This window comes from Lycium barbarum, chromosome 6, assembly GCF_019175385.1.
Source record: "Lycium barbarum isolate Lr01 chromosome 6, ASM1917538v2, whole genome shotgun sequence".
Classification (NCBI taxonomy): domain Eukaryota; kingdom Viridiplantae; phylum Streptophyta; class Magnoliopsida; order Solanales; family Solanaceae; genus Lycium; species Lycium barbarum.
In genome coordinates, this window is record NC_083342.1 from 120,109,088 (window position 1) to 120,121,761 (window position 12,674).

General features: G+C 37.0%; 1 long non-coding RNA gene across 1 annotated transcript; it reads left to right on the forward strand.

Moving 5' to 3' along the window:
- The first annotated feature begins 789 nt into the window (after positions 1 to 789).
- Positions 790 to 3,857, forward strand: LOC132600080 (uncharacterized). Its single transcript, XR_009567114.1, has 3 exons — positions 790 to 1,438; positions 2,184 to 2,255; positions 3,465 to 3,857. It is a non-coding gene; the product is annotated as an uncharacterized LOC132600080 (long non-coding RNA).
- The last annotated feature ends 8,817 nt before the right edge of the window (positions 3,858 to 12,674 follow it).

The window sequence follows — 12,674 nt, forward strand, 5'->3', positions numbered from 1 at the left end:
ACAAAAAGAAAAAAGATTTCCAAACTTGGAAGGGAAAAAGATTGAAAAAGAAATCCAAGCGGAAAAAAGAATTCAAACAAAGAAAGGATTTTATTAAGTCAAAAAATCCTAAGGTCTGTTATAAATGTGGCCGAGTTGGTTATTTTTATAAAGATTGCAAAGTCAATGAAAAAATTAAGAACCTTGATATTGATAATTACCTGAAGGAATCATTATACAAGATCTTGTTGAATTCGAAACCAGAAAATTCAGGTTTTGAGTCAGATGAATCAAGCAATTCTTCATCAGAAGAAGATACTAGAGTCCTTGACAATGAAAGTTATATTTCAACCAGTTCAGATGATGAATGTCTTCCTTGTCAAATAGGACAACCTTGTACTAGTAGGGGAAAAGAAGATGATGAATTTTATAATCTCTTTTCACAATTTCAGAAAACTAGTATTAATGTCTTGGATGGTAATAACCTCATGGATCTATTAAAAATTGTTAAAGATGCAGAGCTTGGGTCCCAAATCATTGATATACTTGACGAAGCACCTAAGGAACAAGAAATCCAACCTGGTACCCAAATAAGAGAATCAACAGGTTCATACACCATGGCAGAAATTAAAAGACTTCTAAAGGAAAGGAGAAATATCATATTTGCTCCTACTACAATCTAAGATTTGGAAAAAGAGATTGCTAATCTCAAACAAGAAATCTCTAGTCTCAGACATCATAATAGAATCCTAGATGAAAGTATTTATAAGATTGAGGACAAAAGAAAGCACATCATACAACCTCCAATACATCACACCATGGTACAAACAGCCGTGGAAAGAGAAACTTCTGAAGCAACTCAAGGAGGAAATTTCCTCACAACTATGGAAATAATTTGTTATATCCCGTATTTTTGCATATTCGGGAAATTCGAAATAATGTTGACTTGTAAGAAATAAGGCAAAAAATTTGATCTTTATTTAAAATATGTGTGTTGTCCATGAAATGTTGATGTGGAAATATCGAGGAAGGCTAAGGGCAAAAATTGGAATTTTGAAAATTAGTTTCGGAAATTACAAAATAAGACCTATATTCAATTGGACTCAAAAAAAAAAAAAAAAAAACAAGAGGCCCAATTCAAGGGGGTGGCCGGCCAACCAACTACATGGCCCAAGTCCACAATTAAATGAAATCCATGTATTATAAAGCAAAGAGGGGACCATTTATTCTTCATCTTACTAGAACATTCAAGATCAACAAAAAAAAAAAAAAAAAAGAGCAAGTGAGAGGAAGGGCATTCGGCCCTAAGAGAAAGAAAGGAAGAAAAATTGTGGAGCTCAAATCTTTGGTTCAAACTCATCTCTTTTGAATTCCTATTAAGTTGGAAACCCTCTTCAATGTGATACAAATTTGGAGGCAAGAAAGTACTTTTTTTATCAAGTGGAAATTCTTGAAAAAGGTAAGAATTCTACTCTTTTTATCTTGGAAGAATTTTATATATATATTGTAGTATATGGAAGTGAATGTAAAGTATGAGAATTTTGTGTTATGGGTATGTGGGTGTGTGGCCGAAAATGGGTAAGTGGAGAGGAATGATCAAAATTTTATTTATTATGTTAATTGTGTTGTAATGGCCTTTTAATGCAAATGGAAGAATTCTAGTTCTAGTTGGCATGAAAAATTTGTTGTTAAGTTATTGTCGGAAAGTATATGATGTTATTATAAATTATGTAATTATGGAAATGGAATTGTTAAAGTGTAAATTGTGGTTGTTGTTGATGAAATGGGAAGATGAAAAATGTGTTGTGAATGTTGTGTCGAAGGTTGGAGATTTCGGATGAATTCTAGTCTTGGTGGATTTTTTTTTATATATTTTGTAAAATGGTATGAAATGCTTTGAATTGCACTTGAATGGTCTTGAATTGGTAATGAACGTGTAAGTGTCGATATTGGCTTGAAAAATCCGTAGTTGAATGGAATGTCGGTGAATTATGTTGAAAGGAAGGTTACTAGTGTTGGAATGCATTGTAAATTGGTTTTTGATGTTATTGGTATGGTTGTTGATGAATTTGGCCGAGTTTAATTCTCGGGGATGTTGAATTTACAGGGGAAATGCTGTCGAAATTTCGGTAGACAAATACTAATTAGAATTAAAATTCTAAGTACTTGTAGCTAATATTTGGTAATTGATAATATTATTGTAGATCTTGGAGAACCCGAGACTTGAGTCGGGATTTATCTAGTGAGTGATCGGGATTTGTTAGCGAGCAATTGAGGTATGTAAAGCCTATCGTTCCTTCTTTTTGGGAGAAACAAAATGTATATGTATGCTTATAAAGGAAATCCTATTCTTAGAGCCACTAGGTTGGCTAACATTTTTGACCTCCATAAGCTATTCCACATGGCGGGATACATATTCTATGATATTCAAAGATTCTATTTGTTATGTTCCGAATGTTGTTCGAAAGAAAAACGAGAAGACTAAAGCCCTTGATGAATATTTCGATATGAAAATATGGCCTTAAAGTCCCCATTTGATTTGATCCATAATGTTATCCGCAAGGTTCCTAGTATGAATATGTGATCCACAATGATGTCCGAAAAATATTTGATATGGCTAAAGTTTTGGATACATATATTTTGATACGTACATATGATCTTAAAGACTCTATTTGATTTGCTCCATAGTAATTGTTGAAAGTTCTCCTAATATGAATGTCACTTGAATTTCTGAAAAGCGCTTCTGAAATGCTTTTAGAAATTTCTGTACTTCAAAAGTTTGTAACTTTCGTATATTAACTCCGTTTGAAGTACTCTATAATGTTATTTGAAAGCCCCCTTAAAATGAATGATACTTAATTTTCAAGAAAATGATCTATGAAGTGTTTTTCAAAAGCTTTGTAATTTAAAGGCTCACAACCTTTTTATAATAATTCCGATGGACTCTATACTTACTTTGAGCCTTCTACTATCAGTATATATATTTATTTGTCGAGTCTTGGAATTTAATTATGTATATGCATATGGTTTCCGCACTACTCTGCTCGTGCCTACTACTATGATATCGTTCGCCGAATCCCGGGCCGGCTTTGTGATCGTGCGCATTATGTTACATTCGGCAGTATGATGTGTTACGGTTCCCGAGACCTTGCCATAGGGCTGGGTACCGCTTATATATGGCGTTATGATGTGATATGGCAGATGATATGTTCTGATGTTTGATATGATATGTTCGGGGACTGTACGGAGATTTGAAACCTTCTGGAGTATGATGTGTTGTGGCGACCACGTTCCTGAGCCCTATGCATGATTTTTATTTGCATTATATATATATTCAGCACAGGTTTTGACATACTAATTCTGTATCCATTTTCTGTACTCCTCACTCCAGTTATGATTTGGATTTCTGTATTTCACGCTTTACATACTCAGTACATATTTCGTACTGACCCCCTTTCTTCGGGGGCTGCGTTTCATGCCCGCAGGTACATAAGTTTGTTTTGGTGATCCTCCGGTATAGGATACATATTCCGCCACTTGGAGTCCTCCTTTTGATCCGGAGCTCATATTTTGGTACATATCTTCTGTTATACACATTCAGTATATATGACTATTTGGGTACGGCGGGGCCCTGTCCCGTCATATGTTTCTGTTATGTTTTGTAGAGGCCTGTAGTCATATATGTGGGTCATGGGTCATGTTTGTTCGTTTGTGATTATGATGTGCGTCTTAATGCGGCCCCGTTTACTATTATGGCCAAAACGTCCCATTTGTCTGTATATGTGTATATATATGGCGATGGTATTCCGCCAATCTATTGGATTTGGATATGATGTTTCTGTACGGGCGACCGCTTAAGATGATATTTGTTTTCAGTATTTGCCTAAAATTACGTATGTTAAGTTCGAATGATTTTGATATGTCGATCTGGTACGTAAGTCTGTTTGGGTGTCCAAATAGGGCACCAGTCGCAGCCCACGGGGCTGGGTCGTGACATAATTACTTCCCAAATTTTTTTCATAAAGGTTACTCTTTTAATTGATTACAATTTCAAAAAGGAATTTACTACTCTTGTTGATAGTGGAGCTGATTTAAATTGTATTTAAGAAGGATTAATCCCTTCAAAATATTTTTATAAAACTACTCATAGTTTAAGATCTGGTAATGGGTAGAAAATGGGTATTACTTTTAAATTACCAAAAGCCTATATTTGTCAAGATGGAGTTTGTATACCACAAAGTTTTGTCTTAGTAAAAGATATTTCAAATGAAATTATTTTGGGAACCCCTTTTTTTCAAAAAATATTTCCTATCCAAAAATGGATACTAAAGGTATTATAGGAACCTTTGAGGGAAAACCTATAGAATTTCAATTTATAACTGAACCATTTTCCAGAATTATAAATGAGATAAAAGACAGGTAACAAGAAATCTATAACCTTAATGTTGAAGAAATTTTGCAAAATCCTAAATTGCAGCAAAAAATAGATTTGTTAAAAAACCAATTTTCCTTACAAATTTGTAATGATCATCCTAATGCTTTAGGGAAAGGAAAAAGCATATTGTTTCTCTTCCATATGAAGAAACCTTTTATGAGGAAAATATTCCTACTAAAGCAAGACCATGTCAAATGAATTCTGACTATTTAGAATTATGTAAAAATGAGATTTCTTCTTTATTACATAAGGGTCTTATAAGATCTTCAAAATCTCCACGGTCATGTACAACTTTTTATGTTAATAAACATGTTGAACAGGAACGAGGAGTTCCTACGTTGGTTATTAATTATAAACCCTTTAATAAGGTTTTGAAATGGATTCGATATCCAATTCCTAATAAAAAGGATTTATTGGATCGACTCCACAATGCTATTATAATTTCAAAATTTGATTTAAAATCGGGATTTTGGGAAATTCAAATTGTCAAAGTAGATAAATATAAAACTGCTTTTAATGTCCCTATTGGGCAATTCGAATGGAATGTCATGCCATTTGGACTAAAAAATGCCCCTTCAGAATTTCAAAAAATCATGAATGATATTTTCATGCCTTATAGTAATTTTATCATTTTTTATATTGATGATATTTTAGTGTTTTCAAATACTCTAGAAATGCATTTTAAACATCTTGATATATTCAAGAAAGTAATTATACAAAATGGATTGGTTATATCCAAACCAAAGATGTCTCTTTATCAAACCAAAGTTAGATTTTTGGGTCATAATATTGAAAGAGGAAAAATTATTCCTATTAATAGAAGTATAGAATTTGCTTCTAAATTTCCTGATATTATTACTGATAAGACTCAACTTCAACGATTTCTTGAAAGTTTAAATTATATTTCGCCATTTTATAAAGACTTAGCAAAAGATACATCTATTTTATATGATAGATTAAAAAAGATTTCAAAACTATAGACTGATGATCATACTCAAGCAATTCGCAGGATTAAGGAAAAAGTTCATAATCTTCCCTGTCTTACTTTAGCCAATCCTACTTGGCAAAAAATTATTGAAACAGATGCCTCTGATATTGACTATGGAGGAATATTGAAACAGTATTCCCCAGAAGATAAACATGAGTATTTAGTACAATGTTATTCTGGTAAATGGAATAATAGCTAGAAAAACTATACTACTGTGGCTAAAGAAATCCTTGCCATAGCAAAATGTGTCTTTAAATTTCAAGGAGATTTATATAATCAAAAGTTTTTAATAAAAAGTGATTGCCAAACTGTAAAATTTATGTTTAATAAAGACTGCAAGCATGATGTTTCTAAACAAATGTTTGCAAGATGGCAAGCACTATTAGCTCCATTTGATTTTGAAATTCATTATAAGAAAGGGACAGATAATAGTCTCCCAGATTTTCTAACAAGGGAATATTTGAGTTCATAACTCTTATTCATCTTATTTGCAGGATGAGGCCACAATTTAGCCCCAACTCTAATAGAGGACGGGGAGGAAGAGGAACAACATCAAAAGGAACAGGTCGTGGTACTGTTCTTGCTCAAATAGGCAACCAAAGGTTAATAGCCGCCAATATTGCAGCATCTTTCAGTAATACTAAGAAAGAAATCACATACCAACAATATTTGGATTTAATAAAATCCCAAAAATAAAAGCATAATATGCCTCCATCATACTCTACTGCCCTTGCAGATGATGATCACGAGGACACAGATTCATATGAACAAAATGATAGCCGAGAATTAATAATTCTCATAGAAAATGATGATTGATACGCTCAAATTACACCTATTAATGGCGTAAAGCGGACGTTGTCAAATATAGTAACCCAAACAAGGTTGGGGTCGAATCCCACAGGGAATATGGAGAGAAAAGGGTACTAATTGTATGCGATACTAGTCTTTAAAGGCTTTAATCCTATTCCGAATATTTTGAAAAGAGATTTGGTTTGTAATAGCTATTCTGAAGTGTTTGGAATTTGTTTAGATTTTGAGAACCAAAGTTGTGTCCCCGCATTGATTAGACGTTATGCTATGGGTGTCAATATGATATATTTCTAATGGGTCGAGGTTATGTATGCACTTAATCTCTTATACACTTTCTAATATTTTCCAATAGTTAGAAAGTATTTCTTTTCATGATTTTCCCAAATGCAGAAAAGTTATAAATAAGGTTGATTAAATATGCCAAGTAGAACTCATCTTATTCCTAAGCGAGTTCATTAAACGAGGGTTAGCGCCCCGAGTCCTTGTTATATTATTTCAAATCACACCCTAGTTCATCTTTCTAAATAAACTAGGGTTTGTGCATGAACAAGTGTTTGCAACCACTTATAGAATAATGAATACGAGAAATAATAAAACACATCACAACCCATTATATATATATATACAATGTTAGATACCCATTACATAGCACCCATCATTTGGGTCCACAACTTTGATTAAAGAAACTATTCACACATTATGGTCTTAAAAGTAGTAAGTAATAAATGAGACATAAAACTTACAAAATGTAATAAAGATGATGGAAAATGGAATCTTATTGTCTTCACTAAGCTCCAAAAGGGGAGTATTCAATGCTCACCCACCAATGAGACTTTTTAAGTGGTTCCAATAAAATCTGCTTGCAAAGAAAAACCTACAATGTTCTTTAAATAGGCTCCAAAAACGCACAGCAGAAACTGACAAAAGTGCCCCCGATAGCAAGATCGACGGACCGTTGATCGTTCGACGATCCATCTATTTCTCCGTCCTTTGTACCTTGAGCGATGTGTTCCATTCGACGGTGCCGTCGACCAGTTCGACGCTCCGTCGAGTATTCCGTCTTTTTCTCCTTTTGTTGAGAGATCCTGCTTGACGACACAAACGACGAACCGTCGATCAGTTCGACGCTTCGTCGATACCTCCGTCCTTTGTCGTCTTCAACTTTGTCATCACTGGAAAATCGAGCTTATCGACGCTTCAAAGGACGGTTCGTCGGTTGATCGACGGACCGTCGATTCTTCATTTCTGGCCAATTTTTCTTTCGTTCTTTGCTTTTTGCTTTTGGGTCATTGTTTTCCTAAAACACAACAAAACATATTAACGAGAACCAGACTTACTTGAAAACAACCAAAATTCATAGTAAAAAGGCGTCGAATGTGCCACAAATCCGCGACATATCAATGATCTCCAATGGAGAAATGAACCTTGGCAAATAATGCAAAGATATTTTGATCAAGCATCATATGCTACGATTACTTATAAATATCGCATGAATTATGAGATGGTCCTTTCGTCTCTAGGATCAGCAGAATTTCAGTATTTTTATCCTGTTATTAGCAAAAAAGTTTATAACTTTTAAAAAATTATTATAAAAAATATTTTCTCTCCCAATGAATGGGGATTAAGTGCTTTAAAGGAAAAAGATTATACCCATCCTGAACAAAAAGTTCCAGTTAAATTTAACTACTTGATTATGTTGAAGCTTTTAATAAAGTCTTTTTATATGAAAATCCTAATAAAAAGCATTCCTGGTTTATCAAAGTTCGTGCCAATGTTTATAAACTAGGCATCCCTAATTGGTTTTGTCAGTGGTGGATTAATTATGGTCCAACCATAAAAATTTTACCCGAACCATTCAAAAGTTTATATACTGAATGGGTTGAAGTCTCTCCAAAAATCATAGATTTGGAAACTAATAATATTTTCTTTGAAGGAATTGCTAATATGTATTTCTTCATTTAATTTTCTATCCCATGGATAATGACGTGGTCTGTGGAAGTGGGTAATACCCCGCACAATATACCTTGTCTTCACAGGATTTTTTATACAAAATTCTGGAAGAACTTGGGTGACACACTCACCAAAGTACAAAGTGGGCCGACCCTTTTACTTTGGTGAGTGTATCCCCTCGACCTCGGCCTTTTCTGGGATCACCACCCCGCTTGACTAGATTCTTTGGAGGCATACCTGAGAAAAGAACACACTTCATTGGTGACACACTCACCAAAGTAAAAGGGCCGGCCCACTTGGATTTCAACTTGCCCCGAAAGAGCTTCAACCTTGAATTGAACAGTAACACCGAATCACCCGGTTGAAAATCTCGCTTCAGAAGTTTGACATCATGATAGTGTTTCATCCTTTCTTTGTACAAACTTTCACTCTCATAGGCATGATACCGAAACTCATCCATTTCATTCATTTGAAACAACCGCAACTTGGTTGCTTCGTCCCAATTCATGTCCAATTTTTTTAATGCCCACAAAGCCTTGTGTTCAAGTTCAACAGGTAAATGACAAGCTTTACCGAACAACAACCGATAAGGAGAAGTACCAATGGGTGTCTTGAACGCTGTTCTATAAGCCCAAAGAGCGTCATCAAGCTTAGATGACCAATCAGTTCGGTTTGCATTAACCGTCTTGGCTAAAATGCTCTTTATCTCCCGATTGGAGACATCGACTTGTCCACTAGTTTGGGGGTGGTAAGGAGTTGCCACCCTGTGCTGTACTCCATATTTCTCTAAGAGATTAGCGAATTTCTTGTTGCAAAAGTGAGTGCCACCATCACTAATGATTGCCCTCGGAGTGCCAAACCTTGTGAATATGTTTCTTTTGAGAAATTTGGTGACACGCTTGCCATCATTGTTGGGCAATGCTACAGCTTCAACCCACTTGGACACATAGTCAACCGCAACAAGGATGTATCGCATACCACGAGAACTCACAAATGGGCCCATAAAGTCGATGCCCCACACATCAAATAGCTCAACCTCCATGACAAAATTCATTGGCATTTCATGCTTCCTCCCAAATTGACCCTTGGCGTTGACATTGGTCACAAGATTTCACCATCAAATTTGCATCATGATAAATGGTGGGCCAATAATAGCCACATTCAAGCACTTTAGCTGTTGTGCGGTTCCCACTGTGATGACCCCCCACGGGAGAGTCATGGCAAGCTTTCAAGATTTCCATGGCCTCAGATTCGGCCACACATCGTCGAATGATGTTGTCGGCATAAGTGCGGAATAAATAGGGCTCATCCGAAAAATATTGACGACTATCTCTCAAGAATTTCTTCGTTTGATAAGCCTTAATATCGTCGGGGATAAGACCTGTCACCAAGAAATTGGCGATATCTGCGTACCAAGGGGCAACCTCACAAGATACAGCCAAGAGCCACTCATCAGGGAAAACATCATTTAACTCAAGATTTCCACTTGGTCTCCCAGCTTCCTCAAGTCTAGATAGATGATCCGCAACTTGGTTTTCACAACCTTTTCGATCTTTGACCTCAAAGTCAAACTCTTGCAACAACAATACCCAACGAATCAACCGTGGCTTTGCATCTTTCTTTGTCATCAAGTATCTCAAGGGCGCATGATCCGTATGAACAACCACTTTGGATCCAAGCAAATAGGCCCGGAACTTCTCAAACGCGTAGACAATTGCTAGAAACTCTTGCTCGGTGACAGTATAATTCATTTGAGCTCCATTGAGGGTCTTGCTAGCATAATAAATTGGGTGCATGATTTTGTTGTGTCTTTGCCCAAGCACCGCACCAATAGCAAATCCGCTTGCATCACACATGAGCTCAAATGGCATTGACCAATCCGGAGATACAATAATTGGAGTAGAGGTGAGCATTTCCTTCAACTCATTAAATTCCTTAAGGCACTTCTCATCAAATGCAAACTTAGCTTTTTTTTCAAGAAGCTTACACAACGGGTTGGCAATCTTGGAAAAATCTTTGATGAACCGCCAATAGAAACCGGCATGTCCTAAGAAGCTGTGAACCCCTTTGACAGAGATTGGTGAAGGGAGCTTGGCTATGACATCAACTTTTGCTCGATCTACCTCAATACCCTTCTCGGAAATCCTATGGCCCAGGACAATCCCTTCTGTCACCATGAAATGACATTTCTCCCAATTAAGCACAAGGTTGGTTTCTTTACACCTCTTCAATACCTTACCGAGATTGGCAAGACATTCGTCAAATGAGTCACCAACAACAGAAAAATCATCCATGAAGACTTCGAAGAAATCTTCCACTATATCTAAGAAAATAGACATCATACACCGTTGGAAAGTAGTCGGGGCATTGCACAAGCCGAAAGGCATGCGGCTGAAAGCAAAAGTGCCAAAAGGACAAGTGAAAGTGGTCTTCTCCTGGTCCTCTAATGCAATGTTGATTTGGTTGTACTCCGAGTACCCATCCAAAAAGCAATAATAAGCTCTTCTGGATAGCTGATCAAGCATTTGATCAATAAAAGGCATAGGGAAGTGGTCTTTACAAGTTGCGGTGTTTAGCTTTCGGTAGTCCATACACATTCTCCATCCGGTGACTGTCCTCGTAGGAATGAACTCATTCTTGGAGTTAGGGACAACAGTGATGCCCCCCTTCTTTGGCACACATTGCACCAGACTAACCCATGGACTATTTGCAATTGGGTATACAACACCTACATCCAACCATTTGATTATCTCCTTCTTGACCACTTCTTGCATAGGAGGGTTTAGCCTCCTTTGATGCTCTACACTTGATGAACTATCCTCCTCAAGCTCGATTCTATGTTCACAAATACCGGAGGGAATTCCCCTAATATCCGCAATAGTCCATCCAATAGATCTTCGTTAAGCCCGCAACACTTCAAGCACCTTTTGAGTTTGTTCCTCACTTAACAAAGATGAGAGAATAACCGGTAAAATATTATCTGGGCTAAGAAAAGCATACTTCAAATGAGAGGGAAGTAGCTTGATCTCAAGTTTGGGAGGCTCAACAATCGAAGGCTTAGCCAGAAGAGTGGTTCTTTTATCAAGATCAAGAGATAATTTCTTCGGCTCATAAGAGTACGAACCCCGGCCAATGAGAGAATTAACTGTTTCAATAGACCCCTTCATGTTATCCGCCTCGAAGTTCACTAAAATAGTCGAAAGTGTCTCGTCAAAGTGCTCCTTTTCTAACTTATGATCCACCGCTTCGTCTATCAATTCGAATGAATCAATAACCAAAATGCTCTCATAAGCACTAGGCAATTTTAACCCCTTGCTAGCTTGGAAACTTACCTCTTCGTCATTGACCCGGAATTTTATTTCATTCTTTTCCGAGTTCATTAGGGCTCTCCCGGTGGCAAGAAATGGCCTTCCCAAGATAATTGGGACTTCTTTGTCAACCGCACAATCAAGGATGACAAAATCTGCCGGTAATAAGAATTTCCCCACTTTAACAAGGATGTCATCAACAACCCCTACCGGTCTTTTGATGGTTCTATCGGCCATTTGGAGACACATGCTCGTTGGTCTAGGTGTTCCCAAACCAGCTTGCTTATATGTGGCTAGTGGCATCAAATTAATACTAGCCCTATTGTCACATAAAGCACGAACAAAATCACGATGACCGATGGTGCAAGGGATAATGAAAGCCCCGGGATCTCCCTTCTTTTCAACCTTTGATGACGAAATAATAACGCTCACACGGTGGGTGACTCCCACCGTATCCTGCTTGATTGGCCTTTTCTTCCTCAACAAATATTTCAAGTATTTAGCAAATCCCGACATTTCTTGAAATGCATCTGGGAATGGGATATTCATTGACAACCCTTTCAATTGGTCGTAGAAGCGTTGGCACTTGACATCCTCTGTTCTTTTCATCAATATTTGTGGGAACGGGGGAGGAGACTTATATGTTTGAGTCAAGGGTTTAATTGCCCCCGTGACCTTGCTCTTTTGAAAACTATCACCGGTAGCTTTTTTCAACACTTGGCTCCTCGTCACCCTTTAGAACACTAGGGTGTAATTCCTTCTCTTTCTCAACAATAATAGGCAATTCAATTGGTGCCTCTATTTCTTCTTCAACCTCTTCTTCAATAACCTCATCAACAATCAGCTCGACAATGATAGGTTCAACCACTCTCTGATTTACCGCGTCAAGGATCTTTCCGCTTCTAGTGGAAATAGCTTTGCATGAGGTAATGTGATCGCCTCCACTACCCTTTAGGTTTGGAATTATGTCGCTAGGAAGGCCCCCTCTTTGCGGTGGATGTTGCTCACGAGAAAGATCTCGCATTTGTGACTCAAGTTTATGAATCGAAGCGGTGTGAGAGCCTACCACTTCGGTCAAATTCTCCATCTTCTTGTCACTCTTATGCTGGTTGTCCAGTATCTTTTCAAGCATAGATTCCATTCGAGAAGTCCCTTGATCATTAGAAGGACCTTCTCACCAATTCTGAGAGTTAGACGTACGACC